Below are 24,178 nucleotides of genomic sequence, written 5' to 3' on the forward strand. Positions count from 1 at the left end.
AAAAAAAAAAAAAAAAAGACTATGTATGTACTTCAACATTTAGAGGTTGTGGTGATGAGCAAGAGAGACTTGAGAAGGCATGTCCAGAAATATAGGAAGAAAACCAGGCAAGTGTGGTATCATGGAAGACAAATGAAGAGATTGTTTCAAGGAAGAAACACAGTGTTACTAACAATTAAATGCTGCTGATAGGTCAGTTAAGATGAGGATTAAGAATTGACCACTTGACCTTAACCGGCACAAAAGAGCAGAGCACTTTATTCCTCCCTCAGAATGAATGGAGACCAGAAATTGGATGTTTATGCCCAAGAAAAGCAAAATTTCCTCCAGCACTTCTCCCAGATTGTCAGGATGCTGACTGAGAATGACATGGAGTACCTAGATATAGGAGAGGCTGTAGCCTGGCTCAAGGAGGTCTTGGAGTACAGTGCCATCAGAGGGAAGCACCAGCGGGGTTTGACGGTGCAGATAACATCCCAGGCACTGGTGGAGCTGAGAAAGCTGGACGCTACAGTCTTCAGCGGGCCCTGACTATGGGCCAATGTGGAAATGCTCCAAGCTTTCTTCCTGGTGACAGACGACATCATGGATTCATCCCTCACCCAATGGGGTCATATCTGCTGGTATCAGAAACCAGGCATAGGTTTGGATGCCATCAATGATGCTTTGCTTCTGGAAGCATGCATCTACCGACTGCTGAAGCTCTGCTGCTGGGAGCAGCCCTTTTACCTGAACCTGATCGCGCTCTTCCTGCAGACTGAGACTGGACAGACCCTGGACTTCATCACGGTGCCCCTCGGCAGATTCACTGAAAAGAGGCACAAATCTATTGTTAGATCAAGATAGCTTTCTACTCCTTCTACTTTCCTGTAGCTGCTGCTATGTATATGGCGGGCACTGACAGGGAGAAGGAGCATGCCAATGCCAAGAAGATCCTGCTGGAGATGGGAGTGTTCTTTCAGGTTCAGGATAACTACCTTGACCTCTTTGGGGACTGTGATGGGCAAGATTGGTACTGACATCAGGACAACAAATGCAGCTGGCTAGTGGTCCAGTGTCTGTCTGCTCCTGACCTCTCCAGAACAGCACCAGATCCTGCAGGAGAATTATGGGCAGAAGGATGCTGAGAAGGTGGCCCGGATGAAGGCGCTGTACAAGGAGCTGGGCCTGCAGACCGTGCTCACCCAGTATGAGGAAGACAATTAGAGCCACCTTGTGGCTCTCTCATTGAGCAGTACACTTCGCCACCACCCCCAGCTGTCTTCCTGGGGCCAACACACAAGATCTACAAGCTGAAGACATGAATCTACAAGCAGAAGAAGTGAACTAGAGACTGCCAGGGCTGGGAGGGAGGCTCTCAATAAACTACAGTGAGTCCTAAAAAAAGAAAGAATTGACCACTTGATTTAACAGTATGGAGGTCATTGGTGACTTTGAAAGGAGCAGTTGTAGTAGAGTGGAGGGGATAAAAGTCTACTGGGAGTTTTGGGAGAGTGGAGATAAAGAAATCAGGGACAGCAAGTATAGGCTTCTTCACACAAGAGTTTGCTCTTGTGGGAAAGATAGAAATGGGGCTATAGCTGTGTGGTAGAGGGGAGAGGTGAGTCAGAAGTAGTTTTTTATTTTTTATCTTGAGATTGAGAATTAATAGCACGTTATAGGATCATGGGAATGAGTCAATAGAAGAGAAGGCGAGCCAGGAATCAAATGTGATTTTTTCCTAGAAAGGTATAAAAAGATTTTTTCCCCCTTAAACACATGAAAAGATATTCACTTTTACAATAGGAGAAATCCATGTTAAAACTTTGAGATGCCATCCTTCACCTTTGAGATTGGCAGAAATTTAAAAGTACAACCAAACACTTTGTTAGCTGTGAGGAAAGTGGTATTTTCATACTTTGTTGACAGTAATGCAAACCAGTATTAATATTTTGGTACAACGGTATCCCAGATTGGCATAGGACAACTAAAAAAGTGCCTTCCTTCCAGAGAGAGAGGGCAAGGGAGAGAAGAGTTTATCATCTAAGGCACTTTGGCACATTCATCTGACCACTTCATTTGATCTCTCCTCACAAATCCCTAGGGTCAGAAAGAGATGGGAATCCCCATACCGCATTCCTTTCTGGGTCTATCTTACTTAAAATTCCATGGTCTCCCCCACTAAGACTGGCTTATGAGATGCTAAAAGCTGGCGAGTTAAGGAACACAAACAATCCTTTCCCAAGACAATAATATTGGGTTGTTGGAAAAGTCATGACGCATGTTTGCGACAGATGGCACTAGTTCATTTTTGGAAGTACATGTCATTCGCATCTATGTTATTGCTATGTCATTTGACAGCTGACAGCTCTAGCTTTATTCTAAAAAAAAAATTGAGCGATTTGGTTGTTTTGGAGATTTTACAAGTTGAAGATGGAAGATCAAACTTTGCATTTTCGTCATATTTTACTGTTTTACTTCCATAAAGGGAAGAACGTGCATCAAGCTTGTGAAAAGTTGCATAAAGTTTACGGTGACGATGCTCTACAAGAACGTCAGTGCCAGCAATGATTCACGAAATTCCGTGCTGGTGATTTTGATCTCAACGACGCTCCTTGGTCTGGGAGGCCCACCGAAGTTGATGATGGCAAAATCAAGGCATTGATCGAGTGAAACCCACGTTACATGACACGAGAGATTGTAGAAACATTGAACATCCATCATTCAAACGTTCACGACCACCTGAAGAAGCTGGGATACGTAAGCAAGCTCGATATTTGGGTTCCGCATGCGTTCAAAAGAAATTCATTCGACGGCATGTATAAACATCTGTAATATGCTCATTAAATGTGAGGAAAACGATCCTTTTTTGAAGCGACTGATAACTGGTGATGAGAAGTGGGTTGTTGACAACAATGTGGTGTGGAAATGGTCTTGGTCCCAACATGATGATTTGCCTCAAATGACATTGAAAGCAGACATTCATCAGAGGAAGGTTATGCTCTCAGTGTGGTGGGATTTTAAAGGTGTGATTTTCGAGCTCGTACCATGGAGCCAAACAATCAATTCGAATGTTTACTGTTGGCAATTGGACAGTTTGAACAAATCCATCGTCCAGAAATGTCCAGAGCTTGTTAATTATAAAGGAGTTGTGTTCCATCACAACACGAGACCACACACAAGTTTGATCACCCGTCAAAAATTATTAGAGCTTGGATAGGATGTGCTGCCACACCCACCGTATTCACCTGACTTTGCGCTGTCAGACTTCCACTTGTTTCGCCCTCTTCTAAAGTCCTGGCCTGGTATAACGTTCAATTCAGATGAAGCTGTAAATCAGCACCTTGTTCAGTTTTTCTCAAATAAAGACAGGTCCTTCTATGAACGAGGAATTATGAAGCTCACTGAAAGACAGCAAAAGGTTATTGAACAAAACGGACAATATATCATTGAGTAATCTTTGTTCTTTTTATAAATAAATGACCTTTGATAAACATAGACAAAATACGTCATGACTTTTCCGACAACCCAGTATATTTGTAGAGAAAGTTAGCTTTGTTTTTTGTGAGTGTTTTAGTCTTTTTGTGAATATAATATTTTAGAGTAAGCTGAAGTTTATATAAAGTTCAACATTGGAAAAAGGGTAATCTATTTTTGGTAATCGAGTTTATTGGTTCACTGTTAGAAATTTCTGTTCGTACATGTATTTAATATCTTATGTATACTGATCATTGAGCTACTTCTCTAGAGGTTCTTAAACTTGAGCAGATGTCAGAATCACCTGGAGGGCTTGTTAAAACAGACCCCATCTCCAGAGTTTTTGATTCAGTGGGTTTGGAATGGGACAGAGAATTTGCATTTCTAACAAGTTCCCCTGTGATCTGATGCGGCTTCTTGAGGGGCCACATTTTGATAAACCCTTACTCTATAATTAAAAAAATAAAAAAGGAGGAAAAGGTGTATGTAAGTATAGCAACTAAGATCTGTCTTTGATGCACAAGGAGGTTTTTCTCATTTTGGTTTATGATCAGTTAAGTGTATATGAAAAACATTTATGCGTTTCATAGAGAAAAATTTATAGAGTATAATTAAGCCTTGTGTTTGTAACTTGCATGCTTTGATACACAGGTGATAATTTTGTTAGTTTAGGCCTAGCTTTTTCTGAATAGATCTGGGCTGTTGAAAGTATTAGTAGCAGTGTTATTTAGATAGATTGAAATGAACTTCAGAGTAAGTGGAAATAGTGAAAAGAACAGTGATGCAAAGAAAAAGTGTGATTCTGCTAATATAAAATTAAGCAGGCAGATCAAAATAATACATTTTTAGGGAAATATATTTGGTATACATTTTTAGGGAAATATATTTGGTAAAATTATTTTAAAAAGCAAGGGAATGATAAAGCCAAATTCAGCATTGTGGTTACCTCCCAGGGGAGAGTATTTATATTCCATTATTTGTCTGTACCTTATATATATGATATAAATATTTTCTTTTTAGTATTTGGTAAGAGAATTAAATACTAAAGCAAAATGCTCTATTTCCTTTATAGGAAAAAAAAATCTTAGCAAGAATATAGCTAGCTTCCTTAGGCTCTAATTGAACCTGCTGAATCCCCTAGGACAGGACTAGATAGAATTTCTGCAATGATGAAAGTTTTTTTAATCTGTGCTGTCAAATATGGCTGGCTAATAAGCACTTAAAATGTGGCTAGTGCAGCTAAGGAACTGAATTTTTTGTTTTAATTATTTAAAATTTATATTTAAATAGGCACATGTGGCAGACGTTATTGTATTAGACAGTATATATAACTCTAGGCAGTTTAGAACATGGGTTATCCCTTGAGTTATTAATCTATTAATTAATTCTCCTACAGAATATGCAGTGTTTGGTTTGCTGACATTTTGCTTACATCACTGATTTTTTACTATTGTGTGCTTTGACTCCTGCTTCTTATATTCAGTGGTAGCAGTTTGATTTACTGACATACCTAGTTATATTGCGTTCCACTTTATGGCACTTGACAAATGTTGCATTTTTACAAATTGAAGGCAAGACCCGCCACCAGCAAAAAGATTAAAACTCACTTTATTGTGGTACTTGCTTTATTTTGGTGGCCTGGAACTGAACCTGAGGTATGCTTGTACTTTCTTGTGCCTTATATTCCTAAAATTGAGTCTTCAGGATCAGAAGCTACTACTGGACTAAAGTTTTTATTGAAAGCACAGTAATATTTTCCTCATAATATTACTTAAAATTTTCACAGAATCATGTTTTTTGGTATGTCAGAGTTTTATTACTTTGATTTTCTATTGACTTTATTTAAATATCTCTCCCATTGACTTTTCCGAATCCCCAAACAAAATTATTTTTATTTAATTTAGTTTATACTTAAAGTCATTCACTAGGTATTACTTGCTTGTGAACCATGCGTTCCTGAGAAATGGGAAATGATAGAGGAAATAGTCCCTGACTTATGATGTAAGCATATTTGGAAATACTTTTAGGAAGCAGAATGTGCCCGACAGAAGCATATTGAATAGTCATGGAAGAGTGAGAGTAAGAAAGTATATGATTGGGAGGGGACCAATTAAAAATTATATATTTTTACTTTGTTATTTTGTCACTTGATGGTAATGGAGATTGTGCATCAAAGTTCGTTCTTAGCAATGTACCTGTTGCTGTCCAGAACTGTGAATTCTTTTACTTAATTTGCAAAATATACCAGTATTAAGCTTTCCAAGGAGTCAATTTTGAAGAACAGTATTAAGTGTTGACATGCTTATTTAGAAAATAGTCTTGCTACAGATTATATTAAATGGTTTGAAATAGCCAGTGAGTAGAACAGCTGTTGATTGCAATTCATGATTCCATGATGAGGCACAGAATTCTTGGTCCAGTTTTAAAGATAAAGCTGAGTTTTGTGTGCTTTTGATTTCAGCCACCATTTAAGTGAAACACCTTGGAACTTGTTGAGGTCTCAGAAGTAACAATGTAGAGGGATCAGAGGATGACTAGTTTAGTAAAAATAAAAGTTGGTTCATGAATTTTAAAGTCAGGTATTATACATTCTCTAGCATCTGAAAGAAAATTGAAGCTTCTAGTGTTTATGAGATGGCAGCTTAAAAAAACCAGACCTTACTGCTTCTGATACAGTAATTACACAACAATCTGGCTTGTTGGAAAATGAAAAGCTAGCTGAATAGACCCAGGTCAGTTTCATTTACCTGAAACATATTCCTTCTGTAGGTAGATCATGGTGTAAATTGAGTGGAAATAGACTGGGGACTCTACTTGTAGCTGTATTTTCAGAACGTCATGGTTATATGATGATGGTGTAAATTATGTAATCCTTCTTTGAAGGTACTTTCCTTTACCCTGATAATAATAGGCCCTGGTTTCTTTATCATAAGAATTTTTCAAAGGATAACAAAAACAACAAAGACTAAGCAAATCAGACTTCAAGCTCAGCCAGCTATAGCCAGGGCTATTGTATAAATAATCACTTGAAATAAACTGCTCAAGAAGCTAAAAGCTTAACCTTTTTTTTTTTTTTTTTTAGGAAGAGCTTAGGTTGGAGTAATCAGTAAAATGATGGATTAGAAAAATTCTCATAATACACATGAAAATTAAAAGTCTAAATTATCATTAGAAAACTTCCATTTTCACAAGATATCTTATTTCTTTAATAGCTAGTTTCACCATGGGTTTTTTTATTGTTTTAATCTTTTATCCTTTGCATTCTTTCTAAAATTCTGTCTTGTAATATTTAAAAATTTTTATTAAAAGATGAGAATTTTCTTTATTAAAATCACTTTAAGGGCTGGCTGAGTGACTCAGTTGGTTGAGAGCTCACTCAAGAGTGCGAACTCTGAGCAACAGTGGTTCGATGCTCAGCCCGAGCTGAGCTGCCGCCGAGCTGCCAAGAGGTAGCAGGATGGCTCAGCTAAAAAAAAAAAAAAAATCACTTCATAGGCAGTTTATAGGAATATCCTTATTTCTGAAAGCAAGGTATACATGTAATATAATCAAAGCTTTTAAATAAATAAATGCATGTTTTTCCTCATATAGGAAATATCCTTAGTTTCATACTTTTCAAATTTATAATACTGTGTTGTGTATTATTTCATACATATTCTTAACAGATGTTTACCTCAGACTGTTCCATTTTTTAAATACTCAAGTGTATTCATGGACTACTACCCAGTGTTCTAAACATAATCACCTTTACAATTACACATTTATTCTTCAGTCATAAAAAGAATAGTTCATTTTACTGCTGAAGCTCACTAAGTGTTCTTTTTTCCCCCACAAGATGCTTTTCAAGTGATCATTTATCAAAATAGCTTAAGTATGTTTTAAATTCATTATATTTATTTACTCCTTCAATATGTTGGAATGTCTTCTATTTATGCCTTTCTATAGAAAAAGTAAGAATCTTTCACATCTTATGTTTTTCTTGAGTTTGTCACAGTAGTATGAGAATTACGAATCATAAAACATCTGCATTTCAGGGTTGCATTATTTTATTTAGACTGTTCGTGTAATATATAAACTCGGATTCTCTTCTGTGGTTGCTGTAAGTGAGCTGGGTGACTAGTAGAATTCTCTCTGAAGGGCAAAATCAAACCTGATTCCAGGTTATGATGGCTGGATACAGATTAAAAATTCTCAAAAAACTAGTTCCCACTCATTTTCTGGTTTTCTTATCACATGTGATGAACTAAGAATGAAAAAGTACAAGGCTATATATAATATCAAGTACTATATTTTAAAGTAGCGTACGAGGTCGGACAATTAAGTTTGTGAACTTTGTTGAAACTATGTTGCTAACCATTTTTGATATCAGAGGGATTATTCATGTTGAATTTATACCAACTGGACAAACAGTTAACCAAGTTTACTATTTGAAAGTGCTGGAAAGGCTGCCTGAAAAAGTTAGACAAAAACGACCTGAACTTTTTGCCAACAATTCATGGCTCTTGCATCACGACAATACACCAGCTCACACGGCACTGTCTGTGAGGGAGTTTTTAGCCAGTAAACAAATAACTGTTTTGGAACACACTCCCTACTCACCTGATCTGGCCCCCAGTGACTTCTTTCTTTACCTGAAGATAAAGGAAATATTGAAAGGAAGACATTTTGATGACATTCAGGACATCAAGGGTACTACAACAAGAGCTCTGATGGCCATTCCAGAAAAAGAGTTCTAAAATTGCTTTGAAGGGTGAACTAGGCACTGGCGTCAGTGCATAGCTTCCCAAGGGGAGTACTTTGAAGGTAACCATAGTGATTGATATTCAGCAATGAGGTATGTAGCACTTTTTCTAGGATGAGTTCACGCACTTAATTGTCTGACCTCATATACATTAAAATGGTAAAAATCCCAATCTCAACAAATAAGTAGTCAATAAATAGCTAATTAAATATCTACTGTATTTCTGGCTCTGTGTGGGGACCTTCAGAGACTATTAAGATACGGTTTTTGCACTTCAGAAAGTTATGGTTCTTATTGAAGAGACAAGATTAATAGTTCTGATAGAATTTACATTTGGGAGTTTTAGAATAACTGATGTGAGGTTCATAAAAGTGGTAAAAGTGAAAGGTAAGGATTTGTAGTTGTTGATCATGTGGTTTTGACTTGAGCTTAAACATCAAAGGACATGATGTAAGATTTGTTCTGTTTATTTTAGATAACAGCAAATTGAGTTACTTTTCTGGGACCACGTGGTAAATCTAATGCTAGTCCTAGAATTTTAGGTTCCTGAGAGAATAATATTTGGTTCAGATTATTTTGTTCAAAGTTTTTCTTGTAAGAATGTTTTATAAATAGGGATGTCCTTTTCAAAATAGTTTAATGTTCATTAAAAAAAGTAAGTTTTATTATCACACCTATGTGTGTTCTTCTGTATATTTGCTTATGCTGTGCCCCTCTGTTCATAATGCCTTTCTTTGTCACCTTGGGCTTAGCACTCTCTCATCCCCATATCCTACTCCACGTTCCTGTGATAACCAGATCAGTTGTCATCTCATCTATGAGCATGACCTTCAATTTCAGTCTTCTCTTGTAAGATTTTGTTCACGCTGCCAGTCATGTTCGGTTATTTACTCATGTGATTCTCCTCTCTCACATCTGTGCTTTTCGTGAGGATAGCTATTATTTATACATGTATTTGGGATGCCTAGCATGATGCTGGCACATAGTAGATAGTTGTTGGAATAAATTATTTAATCACCAAAATTCTCAATACTCAGTGCTAGAGCTGGTTTTTAATGTTTGTGGAGGAGTAAGCTATGTGATCATCACTTTCATAGATTTATCTAGGTTTAGAGCTGTAAGTCCTCATCTTTCTGTTGTTTAGTAATAAAGAAATTTGAGGCTAATGATTCATGTAACAACATGAACTTACAAAAATCACTTAAGACGCTAAATTCATCAGAGTTTACTGAAATAATAAGTTTTGAACAGTAGATCTTTTTAACATAGAATTTACTTTTACATATAGTGTTTGCTAATTATAAATTTAGATATAATTTATTCATTCTTTTAGCAAATATTTATTGTCTGCTTAATATTTGATGACTGCTAAGCTCCAGGCATTTAGGTAGGCTTTGGAAATACAGTGGTGAGCAAGACATGTGTAAGTAAGTTCATGGAGCTTATGAAAAAATAAAAAGAATAAAGAAGGTAAAGTGTGAATATGCTGAATACAAAATTTTAAGCCTGTTTGGTTGATATAAATTAATTCAATTTAATTTAGATAATTAGATTTTGTATGTCTAATTTAGTTAAACTGTTATAAACAAAGTTTAAAAATATATAGTAAATATGAAATTTCTATTGATTTTCATGGTGATTACCTCAAATAACCAATGTAATGATAGATTTCTATGAAATCTATAAGTAGCCTGTTGAATTGGAGCTGGTTCACCTTGCAGTGACTTGATAACTATCTGCTTCATTTACCTTTGTGAAAGAAACAGCCAAGTCTTTCAGTTTCACACAAATTTATAAATTTAACCTCAGTAAATATTAATACACATTACCACTTTGAATGGTATATTATTACATTTTTAAAGAAAAAACCCTATATCTACCCCTTGATTATGTAGAGTATGCTTTAATGTTTTAAGGAAGAAAAATGCATTCTCTGTAGAAACAGATGAAGTTGAATCTTTTTGACTAGTGATTTAAATCAAACAAATTCTGTATCTGAGGGTTGAACAGTTGCCCATCTCATCTAATATTAACTGTAAATGAAAAGTCATTTATATTCTGTCTAATACATTACCTGATTTTCTTACAGTACATACGGATTCTGAATTACGTTTGGGGCAAGCATTGAGGCAGGTCGTAAATATGTTATAGATGTTAGATAGTCTGCGGATTAAAATATGTAACAATTCTGAAAATGAGTTGTTATTAAAGTGATTGCAAAGTGACTATAGAGTATGAAGGCCAAATGACATATTTGAAAGCAAACTCAAAATATTATTATTAATGCAAGGTCATTATTAGAAATAGTAGCACTGAGAATATGGGACATTCTTAAGATTCAAAATTCTTGGTTTAAATATTTTCTGTGAATGTTAATATGTATTCAGCCCTCTCCTGTTACTTCTGTCTCCCCTAGTCACTCTTTGGCTGCTATTCCTGTCTGTAGTCCAGGTTAAGCCTTTCTTGGCAAGAGGGAGATTAATAAACATTAAAGAGAGGAGTTAAAGACATGAACCTTATTCTGGGTCCCTCCCTCCCTCCCTCTCTCCCTAATTTATGGAAGATTGCTGGTAGTGAAAGCTGTAGTGGGAAAGCAGCCAATTATATAAACTTTACTTTTATAAAATATAAGAGTATTACTCCACAGTTCCATAGCCTCAAATCTTGAGACTGGATTTGTTTTAAAATCCAGAATTCCTTGAATTTTAAAAACTGAATTAGTGATATGTATTGTATATTATGTAACATTTCCCAGAGGGCTCTATAGCAGAACCCTGTAATCAAATAGATCAGTATTTCTGAATTGAAACACATTAAGATGCACATTGAGTGGGATAAATGAGAGCTATAATTATCCTCATTTCAGTCAGGTAGGTTTTACCACTAAGTAAGCTATGTTAAATTTAGGTTTTCAGAACTTTTTGGATTTTAGAATTTTTATATAAGGGATTATGGATCTATCCCTCTTTGTTTTAATGTTCCCAAGGATCTGTAGGACCTATTCCTATGAAGAAAGGAAGATACGCTGTTCTTTTGTTTTGATCTTTATGAACCATGTGTGTGCCTGGTTGAGATGATGTGTATATATTGAAACATACACATATACACACATACATACACAAATTTAGGGAACCATATGTATGTTGTGTGCGCGCGTGCGCGCGCGTGTGTGTGTTTGTGGATGTGAATGGTAGGGATGGGGAGTGGTGAATAGGGTCCATTTAGCTGTTTCATCTTTGTGCTAGCTCTGGTTTGGTTACTAACATGGTGTGAAATAAAACCTTAATTGCAGTTTCACTGCTTTGTTAGCACTTAAGCTTATCACTAACAAATTCTCTCAACAGACATAAAACCTACAAATTCTATGTAAAATTAAAATCAGAACATTCTGTGTGCCATACAAAATAACAGTAGAAACATTTTAAACAGTCACAGCAGAATATGGCTTAAGCTACTGTTTTACTAATCCTGAAGGAATGTGAAATGTTTTCAGTGGTATATAAGCACCCAAAGAAGCCATTTAATTTGCCTCTTTCATAATTAGTGCATGGATTGTAGTTCAAGACAGGAAATGAAAATACCTGAGCCAGTTGGAATGGTAATAGGAATTTAGGTAAGCAGAAACTGATGATCCAAATTGGAAATAGGAGAGGACATTGGGGATTAACACCCTCCCATCATGAAAAGTCCCATGAGATCTGAGATGACCTCAAGAGGCTTGTACTTTTGTTTGTAAGAAACTTTGAAAAACACTCAGGCTTTATTATTACTTAACTGTTAAGTACGAGTCAATGTGGTAGAAATTACCTTTCTTTCCACTCAGTTGTAGCCACTAAATGCCAGGCCCTGAATCAACCAAATGAAATGAACTCTTAGGTTAGAATGGTATATTTCCTTTTTAAATATCAAAATCTTCAGTATTTTTTAAGTTAAACATAAGGTCCCAGAGCTTTACAAATATAACCGTGTAAGATACGCTTGCATATACTTCAGTTCTTCTGTGATGGTTTTTCTCCAACCTCTGCGTTCTTTGCTGACAGCAGCAAGTGTGTGTACTTTGAGGGCAATAAATGCTGATTCCTATAAGAAGAAAGCTCTTAGGAAGTGAGCTTAGATGTTATGAAGAGGAAGCACAAAGAATGAGGCAATTGAATGAGGAGTATTGCAAATGATTACTTAAAAGTGTGAGTCAGAAGCCAGATTAATAATACTTCCCTTGGGTCTACTAATTTTCATATATGTCATGGTTTATTTTGGTTTACCTAGTTAGTTTATCCAGATACATAGATGGTAGCAAATTGGCATTATCAAATTCTCCTTTTTCATACCAAAAAGCTACATAAGTATGCTTGTAACTAGTTCTTACCTCCATAAAAGTGTACTAATAAAATGGAGCCATGTAATTTAAAGGTATAAAATAGATCGTGTTTAGTGAAGTAAAGCTTGTCCTTATAGTATATCTTTATTTACTCCATGATTCCTACTTACTTAAATCTATTTTTTCTTATTCCTTTTAGGACACCAAGGCTTATGAATTCTACTATAACCTGTTGAGTTCTAATTATTGTTTTTTTTAAATGAACTCAGTGACTAAAAAGTTATTACCTGCAGTTTTTCTTAAATAATAGAATTTAGAACTTTAAATGTGGTAAAACCATCAGGACCAACTGTGAAGCTTGAGGGAATTTCAGTTATGAGATTTTTAGTTTCTATTAAATGTTATGTTTTGAAGGGTGGGCAAAAAGGGAAGAGGAACATTTTGAAATTATCCCAACAGTTTTCAGTTTTTTTTCCACCTTTTGTGATGCCATAGATGAGTACAGTTTGAAACTTGAAATTGGAAGGATTTGCGTATTGGATGATTCACATACTGTTAGGTTTTCCACGTAGCTTAAATTCTTTATAGAAACTGTTTTAAAAACAGCCTGAGAAGAGCATGTTTATTCTATAGAACTTGAAAACCAGTGACCTATGTTCTAAAAAGATGAAATATGGTTTTATTCAAAATTATAAATAAATTGCCTTACATTACTGCTTACATTTCACTTTTTTGTTGTATTATTAATGTTGACTAAAATTAACTGAATATGTTGACAGAACCAGAGAATAAAATTGAGCTTGTGTTACTAAATAAAATTTAAATGCTATTTTTTAAAATAAAACTTTACCCTTATAGACTGTTATGTATGATCTGTGTTTCCATGAGGAAATGTTGATTAAGTAGTTTCCATTTTGGTATTACAGTATGTCCTGTTGTAAGTTGCTGACTGTGGAAAAATCTTTTAAGTCAAAAAAGCAGCTCAGCTTAAACCCTTAGTATTTATAATGGCAGAAACCAGAAATAGAAATCTACCAGCAATTTTATAATCTATTGAATTCCTGCATATCTTTTGGAGTAAATTAGTTTTAAAAGTTTTTAAAAAGAGGTTGTTGACTGTAGAACTGAGTTACTTTGTATATCCTTATACACAAAGGGTTGTTTTTACTTGATTTATTAAATACATGTCTGAAGATTTTTAAAAAAAGGAAGCCGTAGCCTTGAGTGACAAAATTATCTCTGTTTAGTGTATTTGTCAGAGATGTTTTTAATCTATAATATATGCAATTAAATATAATACTGACAAGATTTGTTTGTAGTACTTAGCAGGATAGACATTTTGGATGAAACAGAAAGTCTTCAAAACCTGTTTTCTGTTAAATAAGTAGCTCATCTTTGGATTTTTTGAGGATATCTGACTGTCCTTGATAATAATCTGGATTTGTAATATTAGTCTACATAAGTAAGATAAGTTTTTGAGGATAAGACCAGTTCTTGACATTTGATGTCTACTTGCAAAATACAGTAATTCAACATTAAGTGAAGTCTACCTTTAAATTGTTACTAATAAGGCTGTGGAGTGTGTTTTGTGTCCTCTGAATAAATGTTCTAATTTCTCTCTTCAGTGCTTGCTTTTATCATTAAGAGAAGAGAGAGAGTAGGAAAACTCTTGTAGCTGCTATTTTATACAAATTTAAGACTCTAGTCAGTATTAAGTAGCTATGGAATCTATTACTTTGCAGTAGTTTTGGTACATGGCATGATAAAAAATTTTTACTTTTAAAAAGTTAGTATTTTAACATTTTAATGATACTTTTTTTTTTTAACAGTTGCCACTTGGAAAGAAAAGCTGTTGTTATAGTCTGATATGTGGTATTCTAATTTAAATTTGTGGTTTGGGAGAATTAAATTTGGACTTTAATATCATTCAGAAGTAAGACTTATGTGCATTTCAAGATAAACCCAGGAAATAAACCATAAAGCAAAGACTGGTTTTTGTTTCAGAACATAGAGAAGATATGACTTTTAAAATGCTTTCTAACCGTTCAAAGTAAACCTCTCATTTATCAAGTTAGAGTTAAATTGGTCGTAAAGATATATCATATACCATGTCTATTAGTATGTTGTCTTGTGTTTACAAAGTTAAACAGTGTGCTTCAAAATAACAGGTAAAACATATAAGCAGTACTTATTGAACAAGAAAATCAAAATGCTAGTCATGAAAATAACCACAATTATTTCATTGTACCTTAGTAGAATACCTGTTTGATTTTTAAATAGTAACATTATATTTTCTATCAGTAAAAATATATTTTTGTTTGAACAGTTTAGTGACTGTAACTAGAAATTGTAGTATCCAGCATGACTTAAAATGTTAATGCTAAGGTTATAAAGGGCATGTGAGGTATGCATAGAATATATTTAGGGTTTTAGTCATATTTGTTTACTATGTTTTGAGAGAAAAATTGAAGCTAACATGAATATGGTAGAGAACTAATAATTGAATTGAACTTCCAATTGTATTAAGTATCGTGTAGTGTGCCTGAACATTAATTCCAAAGCAGTGACCTTGAACGTCCAGATCAACGATTCTGACTTCTGATAAACCAGAGGGCATTTTTTTTCTTATGTGTGGTGAATGATGTAAAAATACCATTTTAATTCTTAACAGTTTGATTTATATTATAGATAATGGTAAATATCAAAGTATTACTGAACTTGTATGTGAGTAACCACATAACTACAATTCAAGTCACAAAAATATCTTTGGTCTGTATTTTCTTGTAAGTTTGCATTATAATCTTTCAAAACTATTTCCTGATTATAACAATGATATACTCACTGCAGAAGATTTGGAAAGTATAGAAATAAAAAGGTGAAAATAACATTTACCAAGAGAAGTTAATTATATTTTGACGTTTTGACGTTGATTTCCTTCCTGCCCCTTTTCATGTGTATACATTAAATATTATACATGTTTATACCAATATTTAAATTGGGATCATACTGTTTCTATAATAGTATTGGATTTTAACATTAAAATACTGGTTCTGTATATTCATATTTACATGCTGTAAATTTATAGGGGGATATAGTTTTTGCTTTAGAGAAGAAGTCAGCAAACTTTTTCTGAAAGGGGCAGATAGTAAAATATTTTAGGCTTTGCAGGCCAAGAGGCAAATATCAGGATATAGCAACATAGGTTCTCATAACCATTTAAACTCTAACCATTAAAAAATTTAAAAATCATTCTTAACTTGCAGGACTTAAAAAAACAGACAACTGGGTGGATGTGGCCCATCAGCTGTAGTTTGCCAATCTCTGCTTTAGAATGCTATTTGTTTGTATTTTATTTATATTTCTGCATGTGTGTGTGTGCATGTGCGCGTGTATGCCTGTATCTTTCTTTAACAATTCTTGACTTACTGCCTCACAGGCACTGAGCCAGCCTCAGCCTGTGTGTTAAAAACCCAAGGACCCAAATTGTAATTCCAGTCTTATTGCTGCAGGAATCAGTTTGCAGGCTCCTAGAGGGAGGGCTGACCTTGACTTAGGAAAATAGGTACTTGCTGTCTCTCCAGTAAAAGAGCTAACTGAGCTTAGAAGTGAACATAAATCAGCCTTTACAAGAAACAGGAAAGTGTTGTACTTGAGTCTGATGAGTCTGATGCCTAGAAGATGAGGATACTGTGTAGGAGGTGTTAGACCCACCTAAAACTGTTACTTTACTTAGCCTTGAAATGTCAAGGCCACCCTCCTAAATCTAATTTTCCTTGACCTGGTTGCATTCCTGTTTAGTATCCATTTTTCTAGCTTCAGATATGGAACTAAATAATAAAGAGTTTATTATTATATATGGATGTAAAGGAGTAAAGGTAGAAAAGATAGAAAAAATAAAGTAGCTAAGAATAAATGTCAAAACCACTTTTTCTTGTCTTGGGATAAAAATTGTATCTTAAAATGTATCCACTAGGGAAAAACTGCTATAGCTTTGGTATTGGCAATGATACTGCTTATTGTTAAGTTAATTTTTGTGCATGTGTGTAAATATTACAGTTCCCATTTTCGGATTATGTGCAGAGCTTTCCAGTTAACTCTTGTCTGTTTGTTGCTCTTTATGTCTTCAGTGAAAAAAAAGTGTTTGGAGCAGAACAGTAGATTTACCATAAGATTTCCTGCTGTTATTTGAAGTTGTATCCCTAATGATATGATACAAAAGCAAAAGTGTTCTGCCTCCTTTTTTAGAACATATTTACAAATTTACTCATAGTTAGTGGGCAATTATATACCAAAGCTTTATTTAAACAAAACTCCATGTTAAGATGGTTTTCTTTTATGGTGCTTATTTTTCGCAGAAACATTTAGAGGGACATGGTACTTGTATTTTTCTTTGCCCTTCTAATCAGCAGTTTAAAAGTATTGGAAATATGCATTTGAGTAGTAAATCTAGATTGCGTTTCATAGCTTGTGTTGCCTATAATACTAGAAATACTTATTTTAATAAAGAAGCGGTGACAGTTTCTAGCTTGGTCAGATGTGCTGTTATTAATACTGTTCTACGTGTCTTTTGGCCTGTGGCATTCTTACTGCAAAACTTGGAGCAGAAGTGGTATGTGTTTTGGGCCCATGTGTTTTTGGAGTATGTTTGGGAATACTGATGAACCTTTAAGAACGTCTTAACAAATTTGACCAGAACTCCTAAATTAAAATTTCCATGTCACTCTTCAGATTTGTTAACTACATTCTCAGGTATTTGCTTTAATTTCCCAGTTCCCTTACATGGGACTAGATCATGGAATGAAAGATGATATTCCTGACCCATTATCTCATTCACTAAGTTGTTTTTCCATTAATGGTAAAGGATTTGCACAGCTTATTCATCCATTCTTCTCTGGTTCCTTTGCCGTTTTTCTCTCCGCTTCCTTCATGAACCCTCCCTTGCATCTAGTGACTCCTGTCCTATGTTGGACAAGATAAAATGGTTGACCAGATCTAGGGGCATAGGAAAAAGCTGAATATCGAACTTGCTTTAAAAAGGATTAAACTTGTGACCTTATGTTATCTTCCATGTAATTCTAATTGCTACATTATAATGTCTTAACTTATTCAATTCAAACTTTTAATTGGTTAACAAAGTAAAGTATGGGTCTATTTAAATAAAGTTTGGAGGAAATTAGATCTCATCAGTATTCATTATGAAAAATGTCTTTAGTCTGTGGGTGTAGAAACCTGCCTACTGCCTGAATGATGATGGTGTGAAGATTTAAAAGACATTTATTTAGGGTTAATAATTTTTCATGGCAAAGCATTTTATTTTTTTTTGAAGAAATGAAAATAAGCACTAATTTTTGTTTACCTTAATTCATTTTATATGCTCTTGTCAAAACCACAAAATTGACTCATATAAATAAATAATTGTATTATAGTGCCCTTTTAAATTTATCTTTATTGACTGATACATTGTACAACAGTTATCTGTCTTATAACATTCAGAGTATAGAAAAAGTAAGTTGATTAAAACAAGTCAATGAAGAAGTTTTTAGTTTATTATGGAGACAAACTCCTTGGTTGTGTGATTCCTTAGATTTTCTTAAATATTGATCTCCTTAAACTTTAAGCCTTGCTTTCAAATCCAAAACCCCCTTAAATTTTGTTGCCGTACTCTTTTCTCCTTTGATTTTTGTTGTTGTTGTAATAAAACTAGATTTTAAAACTTTTTTTTTCTCAGTCAGGTGAAAGAGTTTAAGAGCCACTGTTTTGAAAGAAAAATATGTCCTTAATGATTTTAGTTTTAGTCTACTACAGAAAGTCATTTAACATTTCCTTGAATAGTGATTCTTAACTAGTTGCCTGTAAATGGATTACCCATATAAATACCCAGTGATGTGCCAAGGATGTCATTGTGATTCCCCAAGAGTGAGAAAGCAAGTCCTTTTTTTTAGTTTTAAAAATATTTTATTTTGACAATTTTCCCCCCAAATAGTAAAGGATACAGGGAGGACATAAAGTTGGATGAGCTGCATCACTTAGATATAATTAGAAATATATTTTTATCATTGTAATAATTTTATAATTAAATATAGTTTGATTATTTTCAGTAACATTCCAGACATCATAATATTTAAAAATTTTTATTTAAAATTGCTTTCTTATGGTTTTATTGAGATATAATTGATATACAGCATTTTATAAGTTTAAGGTGTATGGCATAATGACTTGACTTACATATAGTGTGAAATGATCACCATAATAAGTTAACATCCTTATCTTATATAGATACAAAAAAAACCTTGAAAATAGTTTTTCCTTGTGAGAACTTTTAGGATTTACTCCCTTAGCAACTTTCAAATATACCATACAGCAGTGCTGAGAGGTCATCATGCTGTACGTTACTTCCCCAGTACTTATTTATCTTTAAAGGGAAGTTTGTATGTTTTGACCTCCTTCATCCTATTCCCCTTCTTCCCATCCCTCTCTCTGGTAACTATAAATTTGACCTGTTTTTCTTTGAGTTTTGTTTTGGTTTGTTTTTAGATTCCACATATAAGTGAAGTCAAATAGTATTTGTTATTCTCTGACTTATTTCACTTAGCATAAGGCCTGTCAGTGTCGCAGATTGCGGGGTTTCCGTCTTTTTTAATGGCCGAATAGTATTGTTGTGTGTATACGTACACCAAATTTTATCAGTTTATTTGTTAGTGAACAGTAGGTTTTTTTCCATATGTTGGCTATTGTAAATAATGGCTGCAGAGAACACAGGGGGAGGGTGCAGATGTCTCTTCAACACAGTGATTTTGTTTCCTTCTGATATATACCTAGAAGCTGAATCGTTGTATCCTACAGTAGTTCTGTAATTTTTAGTTTTTTGAGGAATCTCCATACTGTTTTCCATAGTGGCTGTGTGAATGTACAATCCTACCAACAGTGCACAAGGGTTGCCTTGACTCTATATCCTCAACAGTATTTCTCTCTTGACTTTTTGATGATAACCGAGTGAGTTACGTGATATCTCATTGTGTTTTGACTTACATTTTTCTAATGTTTAATGATGCAGAGCTCCATTTCACATACCTGTTGACTTTTTGAATATCTTCTTTGGAAAAATGTTTTATTTGGGTTCTTTACCCAATTTTTAATTGGATTACTTGCTTTTCTGTTGTTGAGTTGTATGACTTCATATATTTTGGATATTAATCCCTTATCACATAATATGTTTTGCAAATATTTTGGACATTTGTGGTTCCATATAAATTTTAGGGTTGTTTTTCCTATTCAAAAAAATGCCATTGGAATCTTGATAGGAATTTCATTGAACCTGTAGATGGCTTGGGTAGTATGGACATTTAACAATATTCTTCTAATTCCTGAATACGGGATATCATTCCATTTATTTGTGTCTTAAGCAGAGTGATTATTTTTTGATAGTGCACCATAAAATTTTGAGGACCTTGTAATGACAGCCTGTAATCAAAGAAGCTCTTTAGCCAGAACACGATCAGGTTTTCTTAGTGTTATTGCTGTCATTCTATAAGTTAGTAACTATGTGAAGTAGGGCTTTTTTGGTAATTGGAAGGAGAAGTCATGGGGCTATTCTCTTATTTTAGATGCCTGATATTTTCTGATAAGGATATATGAGGTGCCCATTTATTAGTGAGAATTGAGTGAGAATAGAATTTAGAGGACGATTTCATTTTCAAGTAGATTAAGCACACACATTATTTCTTCCACTGGATGCGTAAAACCTGGAAAAAGTGGACAGAACAGCTATTTGAGGACTCTAAAGAATAAATAACAGGTAGATTGAGAAAGAAGACTAGAATACAAAGTACTGTCAGATTGGCTGTGAGTTTACCAATTATTCCTTCCAGTATCCCTGAGCTTGAACTTAACACAGTCTGATGGATGGCTATGTGTGGGCACTTAGGCACAAAGTGAACTCCAAAAGAAGCCTGCTAGTCCTGGCTCAAGGAACAGGAAAGATAACTCCTAATGCTCAGTGTGAATGTGAAAATTCTCTCTTTTGTTCTTTTCTCTGTTCTCTAATGCCATGGTCCCAAGCAATCCTGTGGTAATAGCAGCAGGGAGCGCAGCAGTAGCCTGCAGCCAAAATGCTGAGGGATGGGAACCTTACTTGCCAATTGACAAACCCCCATTAGTTTTTCCCCACTTTGTCCTTTCACTGCATGGCCCCAGAGCAGGTACAATAGCAGAAATGTGTGATCAAGCAGATAACGTAAAGCCCCAGCATTCTGGCTGAAGAAAGGAAAAGCAATGCCCCAGGGAATTGGAAAGTACTGAGATCATGCAGAGAGAGCAACTTGGCAAAACATACCATAAAACTGGTTATGAACTCCTTCTAGGCTGCCCCTGAGCTATGCATACATGGAAATAATCAGACTACTGCCCAAGTCCTAGGCTGATTATTGGATGATACGAAGTGGAACAGATTTAAATAGAATGGCAAAGGCTTTGAAAATTAAACTGATATTGGAACCATGTCCATAGAAGCCATGTTAGAACCTGTGACCTGAACCTAACCACATTGACCACCTCTTAAAGCAAAAATATTAACATTATCCACAGGATTTAAACAAGAACCAGAGTTTCATACATAATATTTAAAATGACCAGATTACAGTTGAAAATTATCCAGCATATGGAGAAGCAGGAAAATTTCAACTCACATGGGAAGAGATGATCAAGCATATACCATCATGATACAGATGTTGGGATGATATTATAGAGACTGTATAGTAGCTACTATACATATGTTCCAACGAGCAATTGTGAATGCTCTTGAAATAGATGGAAAAGTAGAGAAAGAGAAGATATTTTAAAAAGACGTGAAGTTATTAGAACTGAAAAATACTGTAAGTGAAAAAAAAAGTCACAGAATGATTTAATAGCAAAGAGGAAAGAAATTTTTAAAAATTGTACAGAGCCTTGGAACTATGGGAGAATAACAAAATGTTGGACAGTTAAAGATATTTTGTGAAAGAATGTAGTGCTTCCATTTACACAACATTCTTAAAAAGACAAAACTATAGTGATTTTGGGGTTTGCTTTAGAGGGAGCATGTGGCTATAAAGGCATGAGGGAGTGTTTTTATGTAGTGTAACTTCTGTTTTGTGATTCGGTGCTGACTCCAAGAATCTATATATGTGTTAGAATTCTTAGAACTGAACACCACAATATTAAAAAGTCAATTTTACTGTACTACTTATACATAGTACTTTGTTGGTAATGATTGATTCAAGTTAATCCTTTATCTTGTGACACCTGGAAAGCCAATAGATAATATGAACTCTGCATCTAAGAGGAGGATCAGTTCTAGAGACAGTGAATTGGATTTGTGGGTGAGCTTAAGAGTTCACCATTTAAAAGTAGTGTACTTCTTCCAGATTATACCACTACTTAGTTTACAGCAAACTTAGAAAAATTCATTCTTACACAAAAGGAACATGATTATTTCCTAAGGGCTCTTTATATGAGAAATTTAACCAATATTATTCATTTCTGAAAACTGTTCAGTAAATCCCCACTTTCTGTGGGCTAAGGTAACCTGATGGTGGTGTGCCGTAGGGTAATAGATAACTACAGCCAATTCTTATTCCAGGTAGTCATCTTCTATAAAGCCACCACAGACACTGACGTAAGGAATACTGAACCATTGCTCCTAGTTGCAATACAGGATTAGGTTCCTGCAAGCCTCTGGTCACAACATTTTTGTTAACTGATTAATACCTGATTTTGTTTTATGTGTGTTTCTGTTTAAAGACTCCTTATTTAATATGTTTTGTCGAACTCATGGTCAACACCACTGTCACTCATGCCTGAAACTAAACCTATCTAACACATGTACTCTCCATAAGACACAAACAAGAGGGCCTTGTTTGGTTTCAGCTAGGAATGTGCATGTTGGGTGTTACCAATTTTTGGCTGCTCTGCACATGTCCATGAATGACTGGAAAGCCCAACCAATATGCAAATTATTTTTAGTAAACATGTAAATTTGCAGACACAGAATCTGTGAATAGTAAGGATCAGCTGAATCTAATGGTCCCTGGGTACCTGTGCAGACTGAGGAAGGAAGCTAAATAAATAATGTTATTTCTCTTCTGTGCTTTCAGCTTCTTCTTCTCTGTTCCCTACTTCGTTGGTCTCACAAGCAAACTTAGGATCAAATGGAAATTTTCCTGAGCTTCCATTTGGTAAAGGCTTATTGACTCAGGCTGCTCATGTGGTAATGCATCTCCCTTCATTTCTAGGGATAGATGGGTTGTTGACCTTTCTTGAGGAAAATAGCCTTTGTTGCCAGTGATGGAATTCCTGTCAGGATTGACTCTCACTCAAGTTACAATAAACAAAAATTCTGACTTTATATGACCAAATAGAGTTTTCTCCTTCTCAGAATATAGATAATTAAAAATCCAACTAAAACCTAAACATAGGACTTAAGATTTACTCATTTTCCCTCCAGTTCATTTATTCATTTTTAAAATTTCACATTGTGAGTTTATACTCAGTTTTCTAACTTTTCAGAGAAATTGAGAAATTCATTCTGATCCTTCAGTTATTAGTTAAACCATGTGTATTTTAGAGGACTGTTTAAAAATTTTTAGAGGGCTTTCCTTTTAAAAAATGAGAAACAATGAGATTTTGGCAATTAATAAGCTAGATAAAGCATGGTTGACATTCTGTTCATTAGATTTTTTTTTAGGTAAATCATTTTGGTAATTACTGCATAGTGGTTGGGTCATTAGGAGATTAACAAATCTCTAAAAGATTTTAGCTTTTCTTTTAGAGTCTATACATTGTTTTCTACAAAGTATAAGTGTTTATACCATATAATTATGTAAAATATCACCTGAATTTCTTTTTAAAGAAAACTAAGTATCTCTAGTATATAATGAAATATCTTTCTGCAAGAAACAATAAACCATATAGGTTAAAATAAGGCTACTTCATGATCTTCTAGCATTAAAATTCATTCAGAAAAGTAAGCATGGATCAGTATTTCCTGTCTTTCCTCACAATAATTTGTAGGAAGTCCTTCCTAGCAAACCTAATCTGAGTTGGATCAAGAAAAATGTATGCTGTGTTCCATTTGACAGGTGAGTTACTGTTTCCATCCCCCCCATATTTTGCTCCTTTAAAGGAAACAATTAGTAAAAAAATACGAAATGAGGGATTTGTTAAGAGAGTTTTCTTCAAGTATATTCAATATTCTCCACTTTGTAGTAAGAGAAAGAATGTTGTATTAAGATACCTTGCTCTGTCACTAACTGTTAATATTGGACAGGTCTCTTTATATTTCTTGGCCTAAGTTTCTTCCTTTGTAAAATGAGGAGGCAGCATTAGATCATCTCTAATGTCCTTTCCATTTCTAAAGTTTTGTGGTTTTTATGTGTAATGATAATTGACTACCAAAAATAAGTCTAAGGTGTTGACAGATTGAAGTATATTTTCTGAATTATCAGGGAAGATTATATATAACTGAAATTACAGTCTTTTAAAAATAATGTTCTTTTGAATAATTGTTTTAATTTTCTAAAAAATATGTTATTTATGGCATATGTGCTAATTGTCACATTGACTATTTTTACTGTACAGCTTTTTCTTCAACCGATCTTGATTAATGAAAGTTTATGTTTTGTCTGAAA

At 34.5% G+C, this 24,178-nt stretch overlaps 1 protein-coding gene and 1 pseudogene across 8 annotated transcripts in view; both read left to right on the forward strand.

Moving 5' to 3' along the window:
- TCF12 (transcription factor 12) overlaps positions 1-24,178 on the forward strand; it is a 334,886-nt gene that overhangs the window by 38,684 nt on the left and 272,024 nt on the right. The gene's annotated exons all lie outside the window — the stretch shown is intronic.
- On the forward strand, positions 20-1,331 carry LOC109395001 (farnesyl pyrophosphate synthase pseudogene; annotated as a pseudogene).

This window comes from Hipposideros armiger, unplaced genomic scaffold (assembly GCF_001890085.2).
Source record: "Hipposideros armiger isolate ML-2016 unplaced genomic scaffold, ASM189008v1 scaffold_12, whole genome shotgun sequence".
In the NCBI taxonomy this organism is placed as follows: Eukaryota; Metazoa; Chordata; class Mammalia; order Chiroptera; family Hipposideridae; genus Hipposideros; species Hipposideros armiger.